This window comes from Candoia aspera, chromosome 1 (assembly GCF_035149785.1).
Source record: "Candoia aspera isolate rCanAsp1 chromosome 1, rCanAsp1.hap2, whole genome shotgun sequence".
In the NCBI taxonomy this organism is placed as follows: domain Eukaryota; kingdom Metazoa; phylum Chordata; class Lepidosauria; order Squamata; family Boidae; genus Candoia; species Candoia aspera.
Genome location: NC_086153.1, coordinates 253458229 through 253464557, shown reverse-complemented (window position 1 = coordinate 253464557; position 6329 = coordinate 253458229).

Here is a 6329-nt window from a genome sequence, read left to right as displayed (position 1 = left end):
TGGGGAGGAACAGAGGATGAGTTCAACTAGCCCCAGACATGATGACGCAGCTAGCTCAAAGCCGAAAGGATGGCTAGCAGCCGACGGTGCTGGTGGTGAACGACGAATCCGATGTTTTAAGGATCAACACACCATTGGAACCTGGAATGTAAGATCTATGAGCCAGGGCAAATTGGATGTGGTCATTGGTGAGATGTCAAGATTAAAGATAGACATTTTGGGTGTCAGTGAACTGAAATGGACTGGAATGGGCCACTTCACATCAAATGACCACCAGATCTACTACTGTGGACAAGAGGACCACAGAAGAAATGGAGTAGCCTTCATAATTAATAGTAAAGTGGCTAAAGCAGTGCTTGGATACAATCCAAAAAATGATAGAATGATCTCAGTTCGAATTCAGGGCAAGCCATCTAACATCACAGTGATCCAAATAGACGCCCCAACCACAGATGCTGAAGAAGCTGAAGTAGAGCAGTTCTATGAGGATCTGCAGTACCTACTGGACAACATGCCTAAAAGAGATGTTATTTTCATCACGGGAGACTGGAATGCTAAGGTGGGCAGTCAAATGACACCTGGAATTACAGGTAAGCATGGCCTGGGAGAACAAAACGAAGCAGGACATGGGCTGATAGAATTTTGCCAAGAAAACTCAATGTGCATAACAAACACTCTCTTCCAGCAACCTAAGAGACAGCTTTATACATGGACTTCCCCAGATGGACAACACCGAAACCAGATTGACTACATTCTTTGCAGCCAAAAGTGGCGGACATCTATACAGTCGGTAAAAACAAGATCTGGAGCTGACTGTAGTTCAGATCACGAACTTCTTCTTGCACAATTTAGGATCAGACTAAAGAGATTAGGGAAGACCCACCGATCAGCTAGATATGAGCTCACTAATATTCCTAAGGAATATGCAGTGGAGGTGAAGAATAGATTTAAGGGACTGGACTTAGTAGATAGGGTCCCAGAAGAACTATGGACAGAAGTCCGCAACATTGTTCAAGAGGTGGCAACAAAATACATCCCAAAGAAAGAGAAAACCAAGAAGGCAAAATGGCTGTCTGCTGAGACACTAGAAGTAGCCCAAGAAAGAAGGAAAGCAAAAGGCAACAGTGATAGGGGGAGATATGCCCAATTAAATGCAAAATTCCAGAGGTTAGCCAGAAGAGATAAGGAATTATTTTTAAACAAGCAATGCATGGAAGTGGAAGAAGACAATAGAATAGGAAGGACAAGAGACCTCTTCCAGAAAATTAGAAACATCGGAGGTAAATTCCAGGCAAAAATGGGTATGATCAAAAACAAAGATGGCAAGGACCTAACAGAAGAAGAAGAGATCAAGAAAAGGTGGCAAGAATATACAGAAGACCTGTATAGGAAGGATAACAATATCGGGGATAGCTTTGACGGTGTGGTCAGTGAGCTAGAGCCAGACATCCTGAAGAGTGAGGTTGAATGGGCCTTAAGAAGCATTGCTAATAACAAGGCAGCAGGAGACGACGGCATCCCAGCTGAACTGTTCAAAATCTTGCAAGATGATGCTGTCAAGGTAATGCATGCTATATGCCAGCAAATTTGGAAAACACAAGAATGGCCATCAGACTGGAAAAAAATCAACTTATATCCCCATACCAAAAAAGGGAAACACTAAAGAATGTTCAAACTATTGAACAGTGGCACTCATTTCACATGCCAGTAAGGTAATGCTCAAGATCCTGCAAGGTAGACTTCAGCAATTCATGGAGCGAGAATTGCCAGAAGTACAAGCTGGGTTTAGAAAAGGCAGAGGAACTAGGGACCAAATTGCCAATATCCAATGGATAATGGAAAAAGCCAGAGAGTTTCAGAAAAAGATCTATTTCTGTGTTATTGGCTATTCTAAAGCCTTTGACTGTGTGGACCATAACAAATTGTGGCAAGTTCTTAGTGGTACGGGGATACCAAGTCATCTTGTATGCCTCCTGAAGAATCTGTATAACGACCAAGTAGCAACAGTAAGAACAGACCACGGAACAACGAACTGGTTTTTGATTGGGAAAGGAGTACGGCAGGGCTGTATACTCTCACCCTACCTATTCAACTTGTACGCAGAACACATCGTGCGACATGCTGGGCTTGAGGAATCCAAGGCTGGAGTTAAAATCGCTGGAAGAAACATTAACAATCTCAGATATGCAGATGATACCACTTTGATGGCTGAAAGCAAAGAGGAACTGAGGAGCCTTATGATGAAGGTGAAAGAAGAAAGTGCAAAAGCTGGCTTGCAACTAAACCTCAAAAAAACCAAGATTATGGCAACCAGCTTGATTGATAACTGGCAAATAGAGGGAGAAAATGTAGAAGCAGTGACAGACTTTGTATTTCTAGGTGCGAAGATTACTGCAGATGCTGACTTCAGTCAGGAAATCAGAAGACGCTTAATCCTTGGGAGAAGAGTGTTGACAAATCTTGATAAAATAGTTAAGAGCAGAGACATCACACTGACAGCAAAAGTCCGCATAGTTAAAGCAATGGTGTTCCCCATAGTAACATATGGCTGCGAGAGCTGGACCATAAGGAAGGCTGAGAGAAGGAAGATAGATGCTTTGGAACTGTGGTGTTGGAGGAAAATTGTGAGAGTGCCTTGGACTGCAAGAAGATCCAACCAGTCCATCCTCCAGGAAATAAAGCCAGACTGCTCACTTGAGGGAATATTAAAGGCAAAACTGAAATACTTTGGCCACATAATGAGAAGACAGGACAGCCTGGAGAAGATGCTGATGCTAGGGAGAGTGGAGGGCAAAAGGAAGAGGGGCCGACCAAGGGCAAGATGGATGGATGATATTCTAGAGGTGACGGACTCATCCCTGGGGGAGCTGGGAGTGTTGACGACCAACAGGAAGCTCTGGCGTGGGCTGGTCCATGAAGTCACGAAGAGTCGGAAGCGACTAAACGAATAAACAACAACAACAAAATTTCTCATCCACATCTACCGTCTCCATGGTAGCCCCTCCCATTTGGTCAGCAACCACGGAACACAGTTTACTTCCCAGTTTTGGAAATCATTTTTAAAATTGATTGGCACCAAACAGGCACTGTCCACCTCATCCCATCCTGAGACTGACGGATCTACTGAGATTTTGAGCTCCGCCCTTGAACAATTTCTTAGAGCATACATTAACTACCATCAGGACAATTGGGTGGAGTTGCCTTTTGCTGAAGTGGCTTACAACAATGCTGTCCATCAGAGTACCGGGCAAACCCCTTTTCATGTGGTTTCTGGTCACGACTTTGTTCCCATCCCTGAACTGCCACAACCCCCTCCCCAAACATGTTCTGCCTCTGATTGGGCTGTTAAGCTTGCTGATTCCTGGCCGGTGATTCAACAGGCTTTGGCTGATGCCCAGGCTGCTTACAAGTTTCAAGCCGATAAGCATTGTTCTTTGCAACACGATTTCAAGGTTGGGGATCAAGTGCATCTATCTACCAAATTCATCAAGTCCCCACAACCCTCTAAAAAACTTGCTCCCAAGTTCATTGGTCCTTTCCCTATTGTTGGTTTTATTAATCCAGTTACTGTTAAGTTGGATCTGCCTCACAATTTGAAACACTTGCACCCTGTTTTCCATTGCAGCTTGCTCAAGCCTGTCCACCACTCTTCCCGCTGGCATCCCCAACCTCCTCCTCCTGCTCCGATCATGATTGACGGCCAACAGCACTTTGAGGTCAAGGAGGTCGTTGATTCTCGCAAGCTTCGCGGCACGCTCCAGTATCTGGTCCGATGGAAAGACTTTCCTCATCCTGAATGGGTGTCTGCTCTCCACATTAATGCTCCTGATTTAATTCACCGTTTCCACTTGGCATACCCTTTAAAGCCTGCTGCTTAGTGTTTTCTTTCTTTTGGGGGGGAAGTATGTCATGTTCACTGTTTCAATGTGCACTGTACATCGTAACGTTTCACATGCCATGGCGCTGATGCGCGTTTCTGTTTGGAAGGGAGCTGCTGTGAAACTTTGTGCCAAGCTCTGTATCTATGTTCATTTCAATGGAATGTGTTTGGGTTATGTGCTCTGCTCAAGGACTTTTCCCGCAGACCATCAGAAGCCGTTAGGAGCACCTGGGATTGTGAGCTTGGGAAGATTCTATGGGGGGAGGGATCTCATTTGTACCGAGGGTTTTTAGTTTACATTTGGCGTGCTTTTATCATTCTGAGCTTTCTTTGTGATCCTGCATACTATTCTTTAATAAATCAGATATCTTTGCATTCCTGCTCATGAGTCTGAGCATGTTTTAGATTAGGCATTCATTACACCCACCCTGTGGAACATCATTCCTCCAGAGGTGAGACTGGCCCTGTCCTTGGTAATGTGGCTGTGTCAAACTGGTTTGGGGATCTCAGGGAAATGGACAACTGGTAAGATGGCTACCTTGTTTGTAGCACCAAGGATACTCTTTTCTAGTTGTTTTAATAATATTGATTTTTTATTATGGCATGATTTTTAATGTTTATTTCTTTTTTATGGTCTGTTTTTTAATTGTATGCCACCCAGAGTCACATTTGCGAGATGGGCTGCTATAGAAATGTGATGAATAAATATAAATAAATAAATACTCAATCCAATATCATTGGCAACCTTTGCATTGGCAACCTTTGGGTTGAAACATTGCATTAATAAGGTTGGTTTGGCACCAACAATCATTGTTAGGCACAGATTCTGGAGCCATACTAGGAAATGCATGCCAATATCTCATCTGTGTAATGTAAAAACATTTCAGAGACCTGGTCATCTAATTCAGTTCCCTTGGTATAAATAATAATATCTTGTATCTCTCCAAGTTATATGCTGGATGTTGCATCATCATCATCATCATCACCATCATCATTATGGATTCGAGTCAGTGTTGTTGACTCCTGGACACTGCCTGGACAAGCCCTTGCCGTTTTCTCGGCACGGTTTGCCATTGCCTGCTTCCTAGGGCTGAGAGATAGTGACTGGCCCAAGGTCACCCAGCTGGCTTTGTGGCTCAGGTGGGACTAGAACTCAATCTCCCGGTTTCTAGCCTGGTGCCTTAATCACTACACCAAACTGACTCTCTTTATAATCTAATGTAAATCATTAAACTATAGCAGCAAGATGGAAGTATATTTAGACACTTACTGTTGGTATATTTCATTTTATGGTACTTTAAAATATTTGGAGTATTTTAAATCTGCTTTATAAGTATAATTCAAAAAATGAAGAGTACACAGAAAGGCATCAGAAGGTATAATATTAGATACTTAGTGAATTACTTTACAGTAAACTAAATGCAGTTCAAACAAGCACAACTGCTTTAAAATTTCACTAGAGGGCATTACAATTCCAATCAACTGCTCAGTGAACATAAGTGTCAACAAAAATTACACATAGAGAGAAGGAGACTGGGAGATGGGCCTGGTGATTGCAGTGCCATTGTCTGCTCACAACACAGCCAACTGAAGTAGGTCAAAACAGAGCAGACTTGAATCTTCAAGTCTTTGCCCTTCTATACAAGCAATGCCATGCACAAAACTTGAAGCAGTACAAAGGGCAATGTCCAATAGTAACAATATCCTAGCCCAGTTCAGTCTGAAGAGGAAGGCAGTGCAACAATGCCCCAAATACAACCATAAAAGTGCTTCAGAGTACTGCGGTTTTTTTTAGTTTATGCTATAAAGTAATCATAGGGACGCGGTGGCGCTGCGGGTTAAACCGCTGAGCTGTCGATCGGAAGGTCGGTGGTTCGAAACCGCGCGGCGGGGTGAGCTCCCGTTGCTCGTCCCAGCTCCTGCACACCAAGCAGTTCGAAAACATGCAAATGTGAGTAGATTAATTGGTACTGCTTCGGCGGGAAGGTAACGGCGTTCCGTGAGTCATGCTGGCCACATGACCCGGAAGTGTCTATGACAACGCCGGCTCTAAGGCTTAGAAACGGAGATGAGCACCGCCCCCTAGAGTCGGACACGACTGGACTTTACGTCAAGGGAAACCTTTACCCTTACCTATAAAGTAATCATAATAAATTTGATTCAGCCAGTCTTGTAGCACTGTGTAATTCAAAGAAGTTCCCCAAAAAACAGTTGTTGTAAACATCATTTTCTCTTGTGTGTACATTCACTCTTAATCACAACTAAATTAAAGCAACTTTGTGGATGAAGTTTTCAATGAGTCAAAGCATAAAGTGCAGGCCACACATACTCATCTTATCAGGGCTAATGTAAATAATTCAGTATGTGACAAGAGCATTTCCAGTCCTCAGTCTAATTTAATTTGTACAGGAAAGAAGTTTATTAGTGCTCTGTTCAGCTGGACTAGTAA